Below are 16,419 nucleotides of genomic sequence, written 5' to 3'. Positions count from 1 at the left end.
CCCCCTATGGTCTTCTGTTAAGTTTCTCAAATCCCACACATGAGTGAAATCATATGATACCTCTCTTTCTCTGACTTATTTCACTTAGTATAATACCCTCTAGTTCCATACTCCATTGTATATATATACACCACATCTTCTTTATCCATTCATCCGTTGATTGACATTTGGGCTCTTTCCATACTTTGGCTATTATTGATAGCATGGCTATAAACATTGAGGTGCATGTACCCCTTTGAATCAGTACCCCTGCATTCTTTGGATAAATACCTAGTAGTGCAATTGCTGGGTCATAGGGTAGTTCTATTTTTAATTTTTTGAGGAACCTCCACACTGTTTTCCAGAGTGGCTGCACCAGCTTGCATTCCCACCAACAATGCAAAAGAGATCCTCTCTCTTCGCATCCTTGCCAACATCTGTTGTTGCCTGAGTTGTTAGCCATTCTGACAGGTGTAAGGTGGTATCTCATTGTGGTTTTGATTTGTATTTCCCCGATGATGAGTGATGTTGAGCATTTTTTTCATGTGTCAATTGGCCATCTGGATGTCTTCTTTGGAAAAGTGTCTATTCATGTCTTCTGCCCATTTCTTCGCAGGATTATTTGTTTTTGGGTGTTGAGTTTGAGAAGTTCTTGATAGATTTTAGGTACTAACCCTTTATCTGATATGTCATTTGCAAATATCTTCTCCCATTCCTTTGGTTGCCTTTTAGTTTTGCTGATTGTTTCCTTCGTGGTGCAGAAGATTTTTATCTTGATGAGGTCCCAATAGTTCATTTTTGCTTTTGTTTCCCTTGCCTCCGGGGACGTATTGAGTAAGAATTTGCTGTGGCTGAGGTCAAAGAGGTTTTTGCCTGCTTTCTCCTCGAGGATTTTGATGGCTTCCTGTCTTACATTGAGGTCTTTCATCCATTTTGAGTTTATTTTTGTGTATGGTGTGAGAAAGTGGTCCAGGTTCATTCTTCTGCATGTCGCCGTCCAGTTTTCCCAGCACCACTTGCTGAAGAGACTGTCTTTATTCCATTGGATATTATTTGTCAAAGATTAGTTGGCCATACGTTTGTGGGTCCATTTCTGGGTTCTCTATTCTGTTCCATTGATCTGAGTGTCTGTTCTTGTGCCGGTACCATACTGTCTTGATGATTACAGCTTTGAAGTATAACTTGAAGTCTGGGATTGTGATGCCTCCTGCTTTGGTTTTCTTTTTCAAGATCTCTTTGGCCATTCAGGGTCTTTTGTGGTTTCATACAAATTTCAGGGTTGTCTGTTCTAGCTCTGTGAAGAATGTTGGTGTTATTTTGATAGGGATTGCACTGAACATGTAGATTGCTTTGGGGAGTATCGACATTTTAACAATACTTGTTCTTCCTATCCAGGAGCATGGAATCTTTTTCCATTTTTTTGTGTCTTCTTTAATTTCTTTCATAAGCTCTCTATAGTTTTCAGTGTATAGATTTTTCACCTCTTTGGTTAGGTTTATTCCTAGCTATTGTATGGTTTTTGGTGCAGTTGTGAATGGGAACGATTCCTTGCTTTCTCTTTCCGTTGCTTCATTATTGGTGTATAGGAATGCAAGTGATTTCTGTACATTGATTTTATATCCTGTGACTTTGCTAAATTCATGGATCAGTTCTAGCAGGTTTTTGGTGGAGTCTTTCAGGTTTTCCACATATAGCATCATGTCCTCTATGATGGGGACTATTTTCTGAGCCACTGGAGTGTTGCTTGTCCTGATGATTGGCCACCCAGTTTACAGATGGGAAACTGAGGCCTAGGGAGGCAGGCTGATGTGCCCAGGTCATGTGGTTTGGGTAGTGTTGTCTCGTGTTGTTTCTCCTGAGTCTCTGGGGTGCAGGTGTAGACTGGTGTGTGTGTGTGAGTGCTTGCACATGAAGCTGTGCCCACACCTTGAAGCACTGTCCTGAGGCCACAGTGGGAAGCCCTTGAACACAGGATGTCAAGCCAAAGAGGCCAGAGGCCGAATGTGCATGACTGCATTTATACGAAAGACCCCAAAGAGGCAGATCTGTGAGCCAACAGTGGGTTGCTGGGGGCGGAGGCCAGGACAGGGTGAAGGCTCTCAGGGCGGCTTCACTTGCAGTTGATGAAAATCCTTTGGAATTAGTGTTGATAGTTGTACAACTCTGTGAATTTACTGAAAAGCACTGAGTTGTACATTTTAAAAGGTTGAATTTTATATGTAAATTGTGTCAATGAAAAATAATTGCAAAATTACAAAAAAGCCTAAATTATTCACCTTTCAAGGACGACAGGACACTAATTCGTTACTTGAAAATCTGGTAAATAAGTGGAATAATCAAGCATTTATCCCAGCTTTCTGTGTGAGCTTCACGAAAGTTATCAAATGGTAGATGAGGGGCAAGCTTCTCTGTATAAAATTACTTCAGTTTATAAATTAAAATGAGAGGTGAGGGGCGCCTGGGTGGCTCAGTTGGTTGGGCGTCTGACTGCAGCTCAGGTCATGATCTCATGGTCTGTGAGTTCTAGCCCCGCATGGGGCTCTGTGCTGACAGCTCGGAGCCTGGAGCCTGCTTTGGATTCTGTGTCCCCCTCTCTCTCTGCCTCTCCCCTGTTCGTGCTCTCTCTCTCTCTCTCTCTCTCTCTCTCTCTCTCAAAAATAAATAAACATTAAAAAAATTTTTTTTAAAGGTGAAATTCGAATCCAGTCTGCAACCTCTAGTGCTTTAACAGGTCTGGCTCTATTTTTATGAGGTTCAGAACAGGCAAAACTAACAGATGTTATAAAATTTTGAAGAGTGCTAAGCCCTCCTGGGAGGGGTATTGACCTGGGAAGACTGGAAGAACATTCTAGAGTGCTGGGACCATTCCACATCTTGGTCTGGCTACTGATTACATACTGTGCACATATGTGAAATTCGCTGAGTTGTGTTTACCAAGTGTATGTTCACTCCCAACAAAAATGTACGAATAAAAATGAAATTAGGGGTGCCTGGGTGGCTTGGTCGGTTGAGCGTCCAACTTCAGCTCAGGTCATGATCTCGAGGTTTGTGAGTTCAAGCCCCGCATTGGGCTCTGTGCTGACAGCTCAGAGCCTGGAACCTGCTTCGGATTCTGTGTCTCCCTCTCTCTCTGCCCCTCCCCCACTCACACTCTGTCTCTCTCTCTCTCTCTCTCTCCCTGAAGAATAAATAAACATTAAAAATTTTTTTTTAAATTAAATTAAATTAAATGTAAAATTTAAAAGAATTTATTTATACCCTTTCTTGCTCCAGAAAAGGATGTTGGGTGGAATGTGGCCCCTGTGTCATAACCACAGTCACACAGAACAGCCACGGCCTCGGTCAAAACACTGGTAGGCATCTTTACTTTTCTTTTTTAAATTGTGATAAAATGTGCATAACATAAAATTCACCATTTCGGGACACTGGGTGGCTCAGTTGGTTGAGCTTCTGACTGGGCTCTTGGTTTCTGCTCAGGTCACATCCCAGGGTTGAGAGATCAAGCCCTGTGTTGGGCTCCCTCTGCTTCCCTCCCCTGCTTGTGCACACACAGGCTCTCTCTCTTTCAAAAAAAATCACCATCTATCTCTTTTTAAGTATAGACTTCAGTGGGATTTACTGCATTCTCTTGTCGTGCAACCACCACTCACCTTTAGTTTCAGACTTTTTAATCACCCACAGGAGCAGTGTGTATTCCTCCAGCAAGCCCGTCCCACCTGCCCCTGCCCAGCTTATGATGTCCGCTGGTCTCTGGATGGCAGGTGCACATGTCTGGGTTGTCCCCACCTTCGGGCTACTGTGAACAGCGCTGCCGTGGACATTCACCTGCACCTTTCTGTTCTCAGTTCTTGTGAGCGTTTGGCTGCCTGCTTCCCACAGGGCTGCGCTGCTCACGCTCCCAGTGGCCGTGGAGGAGTGCCACACTTTCTCACCGACACCTGGTGTTTTCCTGTGTTACAGACATCCCAGCTGCCCTCATGGTGGAGGGTCTCTCCATGCTGGTCTGTCTTGCGTTTCCCTGGACACACGATGCTGAGCGTCCTTTCCTGTCCGTGTACCAGTTTGGATATCTTGGGGAAAATGTCCTTCAGGTTGTTTGCCTGTTTTTAAATTGGGTCATTTGTAGCTGTTGAGTTGTAGGAACTCTTTATATATTTTGGATACCAGAATGCTTACCAGATCTGTGGCCTGCAGGTTCTGTTTTGTGGTAACTGTCTCCCACACTCTGCATTGCTGCAGACCTCTGCTCTCATTGCCTGTTTCTTTCTGTCCAGCTCGGAGGAGCAGAGCCAGCCAGCCTTGGTGGTCGTGGCACCTTGCTCGGGGGGTTCTTCCAGCCCCCCGCCCCTGCCTGGGGGTTGCCACCGCCTGTCTTCTCTGTGCCTCTCTTCTGGCTGCTGAGAGGAAGGAAAAGAGGAAGGGATTTTATGCGTTTGTCTGCCGTCTGCACGCGGATGTTAGCACCGCTAGAGTTTCCACAGTGCCTCCTTCCTTATGGAGCCACACGTGGCACACACATGCATCTCACAGGTGTTGCACAGGACTGTTGCAGTGACACTTACTAACACGGATGTTACCTATGTGTGAAGTCTTGTGAGCACACGGCCTTGTGCTCAGCTGTCGTAATTGCCTTCACTACTTGCAGACCCCCCAGCAGAGTCGGAGACCACCCTGACTGCAGCATTCGAAGTGCCTGAGACATGGCCAACCGAAGAGATAATAAGTTACTTATGAAAAGGGCAAGCTTTCATCAGAAAGGCCTCTGAGTCTCTTTACCCCAGAATAACATGAAATCTTGCTCTTGGTGCAGACCCTGGGTCTGTGAGGACCCAGGCGGTTTCCCTTTGGGTCAGACATGAATGAACAAAGGAACATCATCTGTTTAAAAGTCTTTCCAGAACTTTGGGTTTTGCATTAGAGGTATGAGTGACAAGCTCTGATTTCATAAGGAAGAAAATGGTTTTTCTAATCTTTTGTTAACATCTAAGAAATTTTCTCTCTCAAGTTCAAGCCAGGATTCTTACAGAGAACGGTGTGGGAAAAAGAAAGAAAAGTACCAAAGTATTCAGGGCAGAAAAGAACAGCCTGAAATCCTATGTTGGTTGTTTCTGGAGAAAACAAACAAACAAACCCTAGGTCTTGCAGAAGGCTGGCTCTCTTTCCAGCATAGGCTGGGAGGGGTCGTCCCCTCCAGGCCACGGTCTTACTTTATGAATCAAGGAATTGTGATTTGTGAAAGCAGCTACAGGTTTGAATGGAAATTTGGACCATTTAATGTATTTAAAAAGCTCTTAGAAGTGGAATTGTGCCTTAAACAGGGTAAGAGGACCTGGACGCTGAATTCGTACTTTGTCAAGTGATAAAGGCCCTTGGACGGGCCGGGGGGTGTCCTCCTTACGGCCCTGAGCACAGCCTGGAGGAGGCAGGCGCTCAGGCTGAGCAAGAGGGGACGAAGTGAAGGGTGAGCTGGAGGGGGCAGTGGTGTCTGGTCACAACACACAGCCACATGGTCGTGATGTACAGGCGTCTTGTGGAGTTAGCATGTTTGGAGTCAACTTACCGAGAGAGTAGGTGAGACAGTGTGAGGTACAGAGCAGCGTGAAGTGTTGAGTACTTGACGTAGTAAAATGATTGGGAGGCAGGAGTGGGGGATGTGCATGACCCTAAATTCTTCATCTTTCATGGCAGGGAGTCAACAGTTGATTTTAAATTGATAAACCGAGAAATATCAGTGATGCTGTTATTTAAATTGGTGATGTTTGCTCCAGGGCCAAGAAACAGAAACCAGTGACATTTCTAGAGGGTGGGTCTATGGCTGGGCCTGGGGCTGTGGAAAGACTGTAGCATTTAATCTTGGATTCCCACAGTTGTGTTACCGGTACTTCTGAGCAGCAATGACAAAATACATATAAAGAAACTATTTTAAAGGAAACCTATACATACACACAGTGTTTCCGCCTCTCTCCTTGGCCCCTGAGGCTGATCCAGAGTTGTAGACCAGCCTTGGGAACCTCACACTTTCTCTAGGAAAGAAGCTGGATCTTTCCTTAAGCTCTGGCGGCCTAGAGGCCTGTGGGTGGATTGGGTTGTGCGTGGTTGTCGTCACATGCCAGCTTCTCAGGCCGAGCCCCCCGTGCTTTCAGTGTCAGTGCTCGGACACAGGCAGTGTAAACCCAGAATCTCTCATGCTGGGATGAAGGCTTGGGGAGCCCAGTCACCTGGGACATGAAACCAGAGTGCAATGGCCCGGCCATTGTGTGGGAAGTGCAGAAATCTGTGCCAAAAATGTTACTGTCTTCATAACCCTGTTACCACAATCGCCTCATTTTACATCATAAAACAAATTGAGGAACAGGCATCTCTCTGATTCCAAGCCAACGTGTAACTGAAAAGACAGACAGTCGTGAGTGTCACTGGACCCTCATCCACTGCCAGCGGGAATGCAGTGTTGCAGCCGCCGTAGGGAACAGTTCGGAGGCCAGAGCCCGGGGATACCACATGACCCAGCACCTGTACTCCCGGGCGCACCTGTCCACACAGAAGCCTGTACACAGTCACCACAGCAGCAGGGTTCAGAGCAGTCCAAAGCTGGAAACAACCCAAGTGTCCGTCAACTGAAGAACTGGGTATATATGTAATAGTACATCCATACGGGGGAGTATCACTCAGCCTGAGAAAGTACAGGGTCTTGACACAGGCCACAGTGTGGCCGAACCCAGAACATTATGCTTCTGAAAGAAGTCAGACTCCAAAGGTCACGTGTTATATGAATATCCAGAACAGGTAAAACCGTAGAGATGGAGAGTGAGCTGCCAGGGCCTGGGGGAGGCGGAAGAGGTGAGGCTGTTGATTTCAGGGGCACGAAAATGTTCTCACACTGATTGTGGGGATATTTGCACAATCTAGTGAATATACTAAAAAACCTTGAGTTGTACACTTTAAACAGGTGGATTTTTTGGTATTCTGATCCTTTCACAATAAAGCTGTTAAAGGAAAAACCAGAAATCAAAACACACACGTGTACACACACATGCACAGACATGCACACATACAAGCAAGTGTACAACACCTCGACTGGAGGAAACGGTGGGCCTTGGGCGTGGCCCTGTGGCACTGGTGTCCACTGCCAGGCATTCGCCAGGTGTTCCCCCAGGTGATCTCCCAGGTGATCTCCCAGCCGTTCCCCCAGGTGTTCTCTCAGGTGTTGACCCAGACGTTCTCTCAGGTGACCTCCCAGGTGATTTCCCAGCTGTTCTGCCCTGTTTGATTCACATTCTAGCTCCTCTGTAGGCGGGAGCACCAGGTGAAAACCATTCCCAGGCTGAGGTTTCTGTGGCACAGGGGCATCCTACAGACTGCATGCTCTTTGTGTGGTTGTGATTATTGGCACCTCCTGTTTACTGTGCCAATGGGCAGGGATAACGTGGGGTGACCTCCCTGCAAGTTGCCCCCAGGAGGGCCCAGGCCCAGCTTGAAGACAGCTCAGATCCTTATCTTCACCAGTGTCTAGTCCCCCCCACTCTTTCATACGTTTGCATAGTAGCCTCACCTTAGTTCCTATGTTAAAAACACCACCTCAGAATATTTCTGTCATCTGTTTCTGTTGTTTTCTTCACCCTTCTCAGCTGCCTGGACATCCTCACCCCTGCTAGAATGTGTCTGTGATTAGTAGAAACAAAGTGGACAGGAGCAAGAGACTTAGGGGAGGGGAACGGGGCTGGAAGGTGTAGACGACTCAGGAAGTCTTAACAGTTTGATTACTTATAGTGAGGCACAGTTGCTGTTTTAGTAATTATAGTTTCACACTTACTGACATTTCGTCCCTCTTTATTTATTTCTTATGTATGTCCCTACTGTGTTCTCCGGAAGCTTATTCATTGATCTTAGTAACCAGCTAACATTTCATCATGTGAACATTAATTTGGGAAATTGCACTATGCAGATTTGTTCAAACCTGTCGTCTTTCCCTCAGACGAGGAGGTCGCAGGAGGATGTTCTCTGGAGAATTCTGAGGTTCTTTTGGAGGTGTACCCTTGCAGGGGGAGAGGCACTGGGCAAAGTGACACAAGAGAATCGCCTACACGGGACGCAAACACATGTTTTGGGAGCTCGGTGAGGGACGGTCCCTTCTGGCCACTGCATGGAGCCGCTCGCAGGTGTGCGACGCCCCAGACTGGGTCGCGGGGAGGTGACATGTGTCCCCACAGCAGTTTGCAACCTAAGGGCATGGGAACCTCTATGTCTCTAAAACAGTATTTTTTGATAACTTCTGTGACTTTGAAAGTCTGTGATTTGTGCGAATGTGCAGGTCCCCCGGCACACGGGACCGGGTCTGGGGGCTTCAGTTTAAGTCACTGTTGCTGGTGGCACCTCCCTCCCCTTCCCCCTCCCCGTCAGGGTCAAGCAGGTGCAGGCGCGCAGCTCAGAGGCACGGGGTCCCTAACTGGACTTCCCCTCCCGGGGCCGGAGGGCAGCCCGTGTGCTGCCATGGGGCTGGGGCACCCGGAGCTGTGGGGACACACCGTGGGGACATGCCGAGCCCTGGCCTGGACCAGAGCCAGAGCGCGGCCCTCCTGCCGGTGTGGACACCTGTCTGCCCGGAGCGTGCCGCCTGGGAGGGGCGTGAGGTCCTGGGGGGACCCCGTCTCCACGTTGCTGCGGGGAGGTGCCAGGGTCACGGGCATGGAGGGCACACTCGGCGTGTCTTCAGCATGCAAAGTGGCTGTGCTCTCAACGGCCTGCTTACTCTTTTCTGATCTTCGTGGCTGTTAGATAGAAAATGCAGCACTAGGTGAAAAGGTATTTTGCGAATAGACACAGAGTTTAGTTTCCAAGGAATCAAAGGCCCATTCAACACAATATTTTATTTTATTTTATTTTATTTTATTTTATTTTATTTTATTTTATTTATTTATTTTTCAACGTTTTTATTTATTTTTGGGTCAGAGAGAGACAGAGCATGAACGGGGGAGGGGCAGAGAGAGAGGGAGACACAGAATCGGAAACAGGCTCCAGGCTCTGAGCCATCAGCCCAGAGCCTGATGCGGGGCTCGAACTCACGGACCGCGAGATCGTGATCTGGCTGAAGTCGGACGCTTAACCGACTGCGCCACCCAGGCGCCCCTCAACACAATATTTTAAAAATGAAGAGGAAACTGGTGGTTTCTTTTTCACTTTTCTTAATTTTCCAGCTTTTTATTTCAGCATCGAGGTATTGTCCAAGAACACTGTTTTCACCTCTAGCTTCATTGGAAAAGTGTGAGATTAGAACATGCATTTCTCCCCGCTTGGGAAAAGACTAGATTTTAAGTGAGAGGGTGAGGTTAGCTACTGTTTTGTGTCTTTTTGGTGCTGAATAGTTTGAGTTCGGTTCAAAATTGAACATGTAAATAATTCTGAGGATGTGCTGTTGTGTACAGAACTAATTGGAAAATGGAGAAGTGACTGATTTTCTGTCTTGGCGTTGTAGTGTCTTAGGCTTCTGTTTCTCATTCAGGGGCCGTTCTTCAGACTTCCGAGGCCGCCTCCTCCGTTCTCACCCCATCCTGGCAGCCCTAGCGCCACGTGAAGGGGGCTCCATGCACCTGTAGCAGTGGTCCTGGCACAGGGGTCTGCCTGGCCACTCGGGAACCATGGGATTAAGTGATGCCAGGGGTGACCCAGAGCGAGGGGCGTGGAGGGGGGAGGCGCTCCTAGCAAGTGGGTGCCAGCCTGCCCTCCGTCCCTGCAGATGCGCTATAGGCCTTTGCCCCAGAGTCCCCCTCCTCCCGCAGTCTGCCACAGGTGGCCTTCCAGCTAGAGATTCCATTTTCCAAGGGGACCCCAGATGCTGCTTGCACTGTTGGGGAGGTGGAGGGCTCTGGGGCGGTTGCCCTCTGGCTGACAGGCACTCTGGAGAGTGGGGTGTAGGCAGACTCAGTGAGGGGTCAGGGAGGGCAGACTGCATGAGAAGCCAGGGCCCTTGGGTTTGTATTTTGGCGACATTTCTACCATGGGGTGGCTTTTCTCGAGCGATGGATTCTGACAACCACATGCACAAAAAGACCTGAACAGGTCTGGGCTGTCCCCCAAATGTGTGGCACGGTGGTTCCAAATGCACAAGGCCAGCAGGTGCCCCCTGAGAGGGGCCACCCCACCAGACCTGCTGCAACCGTTTCAGCAAGGGGAAGTGGCTATGGGCATGGCCAGATCCTCAGAGTTTTCTAAAGGATTTAAAATAAATGTGAAATCACTCCATTTTTAAATGACATCCACTAACTCAGCATTTAGAGAGCAGACTGTGTCTTAGCGCCGTGTTCGGTAAGGGCCCCAGGCTGAGACCTGAGGGGAGCACCCAATACAGGGTATCTCCCCGGCCTCTGTGGAGCCACAGCCTGAGGACACGACACCTGATTTATGTGTTTTTATGGCAGTGTGGCCGGCAGGGGGACAGCGTCTTCTACCCACAGGCTCAGAATGCTACCTTCCTGACAAATGGAAATCAAGGTCGGGGCAGCAGCCCCTTTTCTAGGGGGTAAATGTAAGGTGACCATGAGGCGAAGGACCAGCAGGGCCACCCCGGTCCAGGGTCCTGTGTGGGGTCCTGGTGAGAGCACAGCCCTTGTCTGATATGGCTTCGGCAAGAGCAGGCAGGCCTCCTGCTCACTCACTCGGGGGCTTTAAGCTTCTTTGTTCCAGTCTCTTGGTCTGTTAAGGAATGTTAAAAAAAGCAGTTGGATCCTGAAATTGTAAAGCAAGCTGGCACAGTTCATCATGACAGAACTGCTCTGCTCTCTCTTGCTGCTATGATGACCTCTTAGGAGGGGACTGGTCCTGTGGCTCTGGCTGGTTCAGCCTTCAAAGGTCCCCACAGACCGGGCTGTGCCATCATCAGGCTCACCGTGGGTGTCTGTCTATCACGTTTTATTTCCCCTCTCCAATCTGGGATAACGGATGCACAATAGGAACCGAATCACACCACGGCATGTGCAAAGTATCTCCTGTAGCCACCCCGTGCCGCCCACAGGACACATGTCCTGAGCCCCTCAGGGCTGTGACACACAGATAAGATGATGGCTGGATGGGGTCAGACCCTGTCACTGGAGTAATCGCATGATTAAGGTCATCAGCAGTGTGCCGGAGGGGGAGGAAAAGGAAAGCCACTTGACTTCCAGTGTATGAGATCAGGACCTGAGGACATAGTGTGCGCCCCGGTTAGCAGTATAGGAGCTCAGAAAATGAGTAAATTGCATTTGTCCTGGGTAGTCCTCTATGAGCTTCTAACGTGAGAAATTGTGTGTGCCCGGCTAATACCGTATGAGCTTGTGATATGAGGAAGTTGTGTGTGCGTTGGGTAGACCTGTATGAGCTTGTGAGGCTTTGGACTTGCGTGTGTTCTGGGAATAGGCTTCCTCACAGTTTTAAGGCTTAGAAACAGCCACCTGTATCTCACAGCTTTGGGGCCACGGATTTGGGACTGGCGGGTTGGGCTGGATTTGGCCGGGTGAATCCTCAGTACTGTGAGGTCCAGATAGGCTGTGGCAGTCGGCTGGTGGAGGGGCTGGGGATCCCAGATGCCTCTGTCACATGTTGTGGGTCCGCAAGGGTATTGGGAGTTCAGGCTCTGCTCATGCAGTCTCCCAGAGCACCTGTGCTGTCCCTCCAGCAGTGGCTTCCAGGGGCCCGATCATTGGCTCAGGGTGCAGCACACATCCTGGACTGGGGTGGAATCCACAGGGCCCTGTCCTTGTCCAGTCACTGCTGGATGGTCCTGCTCCCTGGTCCTGATTATGCACCTTGGCTCTCAAAGACGCCTGCGAAATACCCAGCAGAGGTGTGGAATCAGTACTCCCAAAGCCCTGCCCAGCTGGTCATTTTATTAGTGCATTCACTCACTTTTCGTTTGAGCTAACGTTTACAGGATCATTACTGTTTGCCAGAGTAGTATGCTGTTTTAGATGCTGGAGGCAAAGACAGAAGTGAGACCCAGCCATGTCCCAGGTTTCTCGGGGAGGACAGAGGAGCCCAGTGAGGGGCCGTGTGGCTGGATGCTGTCCGTCTGAGGGCAGAGGCCTGGCTGAGGACCGCTGGGGCCTGGCTCTGCTGTCCTCCTTGGGGGTCTTACCAGGCCCCTCAACTGAACTTGGGCCATCCAGATGTCTCCAGGAGCCTTGGCCGTGGGACAGGTTGGCTGTGGAGATGGCCGTCTGAGTCCGTGGTAAGCACGTGGAGGCCTGGCCTTGAGCTGAGTGGGGCCACCCCACCTTGTTCACCAGGACTCTCACAGCAACTGTAGTTTGTGTGCCTCGTCTCATGACAGACGGGCTGAGAAGTAGCCACGTGATCTCTTGTAAAAGGAGCACAGAAGACAGGCCCAGTCCGACACCTCCTTGCTGTAGAACAGTGTTTCCCGAGGGAGAATGGTGTGCTTTATTTTCAGAGAAAGTCTGAAGAGTGTGTTCTGCCTTGTTTCCATTCTTGCCTTAGCTACTAGGGAACTCAGAGCTCAGTTGACCACTGAGTCACATGTGGTGGGGGAGGGACAGCTGGATACGTGTAATTTTCCTTCTTTTCATTGTATTTTGAGCTTTTAATTTCCCTGTGAATAGCCTTATTTTATGCTTGTCTCTTACCTACTGGAGGAAATCTGAAAGGTGCGTCAGTACCCCTTCCTGGGCCGTGACCCTCCTGGAGGCAGAGGAAGCAGGCGGTAGTGGTTGTGAGGTCGTGCCCTGCGGGGGTCCAGGCAGCTCAACGTGGGGTTTTCAGGACGAATCTGCATGCAGCAGGGAAGGTCGCATGTAGCTTGATTTAGAAATCCCAATTTTGTCTGTTTTTATGCAGTTGTGTTCTACGTAATATCAAGATAAGATAGCAAGGTATTCAAAAATATATACTCCGGGAAAGAGAATATTTTAATCATGGAATCGATCTTTTTGGGGAAATAGACTTTTATGTTGTTAGCATAAGTTAGTGACTGGAATCTCTGGGCCCGTTTGAGTATTCTGAACCAGAGTGGCCAAGAGACCTGCCTGCGTTCTCCCACAATATTCCCCTTCACAGGTGGAGGCCACGGGCTGGGGGGCCACTAAGGGGTGTGGATGTGGTGGCTCAGAGCATACGCAGGAAGGACGCCCGAGGCTCACAGCTGGAAGAGACGTGGTTTGTCAGTGGAGCTCTCCACCCACCTGCTTCCCTCTATCCTTCTCTTCCTGGGGTGTTGGGGGCAGCAGGCAGGATCAGATCGCCCCCCCGCCCCTGCCGTTGCCAGAGTCTCTCCTGGGGCACTGGGGTCTGTGACCTCCGACATCCGCTTTCAGGGATGGGGACTTGTCTCTCTCTCGGCACCTTGAGGCCAGCGGCCCGCCTGGACCGGGCAGGGGCTGCTTTCTCAGGGCTGACAGAGCTGCCGTCTGCAGCACACAGCTCTTGTTGGTGCCAAGGGTACATTTCAGATGTGGTCACACAGAGGAAAATGATCCTACTCTGGTTCTTAGAATGAAACCTTCTTTTACCTTGTGGTCATTTGTTTATCCGTTCGCTCAACAAATAATTCAGCACCTACTGTATGCCAGGAGGGCTTTACTTTCCTGGGTAAGTGTCTCCACATGCTAGGAAAAGGGAGGCACCATGACACAGTCAGCCAGGGAAACGGCCTCTAGACTGTGGGACAAGTAGTCAGCGTGGAAGAAGTGGTGCCGGTGCCTCATGTGGTTGGATGGACCACCCGAGAGCTGAGACACCCCCACCCCCTTCTGCAGCGGGGCTCCACACAGAGACTCGGGGTAGCTTATCGTTCTCCACCTTTCCGCCCCAACTGTGAGGACCCTGGGCATAGGACGTGGCCGGCGATACTGCCCACTGCCCCCACCACTGCTGGTCTGAGTGGCCTGTTAAGGTTGGCTCTCTGTGGCACCATCGTCATGGTGGCCAGGATGCCTCTGTAACCCTCCGCCTGGGGCCAGCAGGGTGGGAAGAACGCGGCAGTCTGTGTTCACACAGGCACTTTCAGTGTCAAGTGTCATCTTGTCCAGGGAGAGCTCATCTTTCTCTTGTGCCCTGACGGTGCTCACCTTGAAGAGGAGTGTCAGCCACTGTTCCTGCTGCTCTGAGGTTCTTTGGAGAACAAACAGGAACAAAATCCCAGTTCTGTGATTTCCACCAACCATCATCTCCCATGAAGCTTTCAGACAAGTTTCTCTTCTCCTTTTCAACGTTTATTTATTTTTGGGACAGAGAGAGACAGAGCATGAATGGGGGAGGGGCAGAGAGAGAGGGAGACACAGAATCGGAAACAGGCTCCAGGCTCCGAGCCGTCAGCCCAGAGCCCGACGCGGGGCTCGAACTCACGGACCGCGAGATCGTGACCTGGCTGAAGTCGGACGCTTAACCGACTGCGCCACCCAGGCGCCCCTCTCTTCTCCTTTTAAGGAACACAGGAACTTGCAGCTAAGTATCTCATCTGCTGCAAAAAGAAATTCCGAAGGGAAGTGTGGGAAGCCCTGATTCACATCATACAGGCGTCAGCTGGGACGTCCACAGATTCGGGCTGCTTATGAGGCTAAAGATTTGTGAACGTGACAAAAGTGATCAGTTCCCAGTCCAGAACCGGAAGACTTTTGAAAGGGCTGGTTCAGGGTGACGTGTGTGATGTGACTGCCCTGTTGGGTCAGCTCAGCGGAAGGAGCCATATGTCCATCCTGCACCTCCCCACCTGCCCTTCTGTCCCTGAAGACGCCGCCACAGCCCTTGGCGCTGGGATTGGTCCCCCACCCTGCGCACACGTTTTTCTGACCTTTCACATCTGCCAGGAGTCTTCACAAAGTCTGTTTTTTGATGTTAACAGCTGACTTGAAGCTTGGCTCAGATTCATGTGCCTTTTACCCGGTTGGCCATGTTTTCATGGGCTGGACTCATGTTAAAAATGGTGTGTTCCGGAGCGTTGCAATGTTGAGGTGGCCGTGCAAGAAAACGCTCATCTGTTATTTCTTTCCTCACCAACTAAGAGCCAGTGATGATTCCCAAAAGAAAAACCTCTGGAATCTTTGAAATTAAAACACTTTTGGTGTTGGAGGAGCCTTGGAGAGCTAGTGTGTTCTCATGTTCTTACAGCTGGTGAAACTGAGGCTCGGAAGCGGGTCTTACGTTCTGGCTGTGTGCAGGAAGGGGCCACCCGCACAGATTACACCTGGTGCTCTTAGGAGTCCTGAAGGACACTTCAGTCAGAAGTAAGATGTTTGGGCACAGAAGGCCCCACCCAGGTCAGCGCCCTCTCCCAACTTGTTCTACTCTGTAATGACATTAAATGAAAAGTTGAGAGGTTGGAACAAATCAAGGCACTCTCTGCCCTCCTGGGGACTCTTGCATATGTCTGTTTGCAAAGTGGCATCTTTTAAATGAGCTCATTTCCCCCAAGTGAGTGATGATGTCTGGTTTTGCTGGAGTTCTATGGAGGACGGTGTGTGCCAGGTGGCTTTGGCACTGAGCTCGGAGGAACTTGGGCTCCGGTTTGGGGTTGGTTTTTGGTGTGTTTTTCAGTTTCGACAAGAATGAGGTAGTTTGGTCTTACGGTGTGACAGGTATTTACTGGCCGTGTTGGGTGGATGGTGTGGTGCTGGGCTCTCAGAACCTCTCTGTCTTCCCAGCACTGGGTCCAGTGCCTGCAGACGCCCCCCAGAAGACTTAGAGGCAAGAGTGTGTTTGAGGCTTTTCTTCCTCGGAGGAGACGTCACCTGGACATCAGCTGTCCATGCTGCAAGCTACCCATCGCTCTCAGTTTGCAAGTGGACGGGGCTGTTTGGGCCTGCCGTTCACACTTGTGCGTTTCTAGTGGAGGACATAGGTTGTGGTTCTGATGATGGCCTCTAGACAGACCCAGGTCAGTGAGGAGTCTGGCATTTTTGGCCGGCCGTGCTGCTGCCTGTGGGTTTCTCCTTCACTCCAGCCACACTTCCATGTGGAGGAGGGGCCATGAGGGGGAGACACTCGGCCCACATCTGTGCCGCAGGTCCCCCTTCGGGACTCACTTCTAACTGGCTAATCACTCTGTATTTTAAACAGTTGGTCAATAAAAGAGAGTCCTCCTTAATTATTGCCCCAATTTTGTTCTAATGCTATCAAATCAAATTCAGACTAGAAAGTGACCCAGGGGGGTGAATGGACCCATCTGTATACAGTGTGACCCACCTATAGCCCTGACAGGGAAGGAGATCCTGACACCTGGGACAACATGGATGAACCTGAGGGCATTGTGCTGAGGGAGTCAGCCAGTCACAGAAGGACAGAGGCTGAATGATCCTACTTCTGTGAATTAACCTCGAGTGGCCAGATTCACACACAGAAAGTGGGAGGGTGGGTGCCAGGGCCTGGGGGGGGGGTGGTGGGTGCAGAGTTCCAGTTTTGCAAGATGAAAAAGTTATGGAGATTGGTTGCCCAACAGTGTAAATACACCTGACACTGCTG

General features: G+C 50.0%; 1 protein-coding gene across 2 annotated transcripts in view; it reads left to right on the top strand.

Moving 5' to 3' along the window:
- The window catches only part of RASA3 (RAS p21 protein activator 3), a 120,764-nt gene that overhangs the window by 32,912 nt on the left and 71,433 nt on the right, over positions 1–16,419 (top strand). Inside the window, exon 1 of one of the 2 annotated variants that reach the window (XM_030314535.1) lies at positions 3,266–3,332. The exons of the other annotated variant lie outside the window; for it this stretch is intronic. The gene's annotated coding sequence lies outside the window, so the exon portion shown is untranslated. Of the gene's footprint in view, positions 1–3,265; positions 3,333–16,419 lie in introns of those variants that run through there. 2 annotated transcript variants of the gene reach the window in all.

This window comes from Lynx canadensis, chromosome A1 (assembly GCF_007474595.2).
Source record: "Lynx canadensis isolate LIC74 chromosome A1, mLynCan4.pri.v2, whole genome shotgun sequence".
Classification (NCBI taxonomy): Eukaryota; Metazoa; Chordata; class Mammalia; order Carnivora; family Felidae; genus Lynx; species Lynx canadensis.
This window is presented reverse-complemented; position numbering and strand designations above follow the sequence as displayed.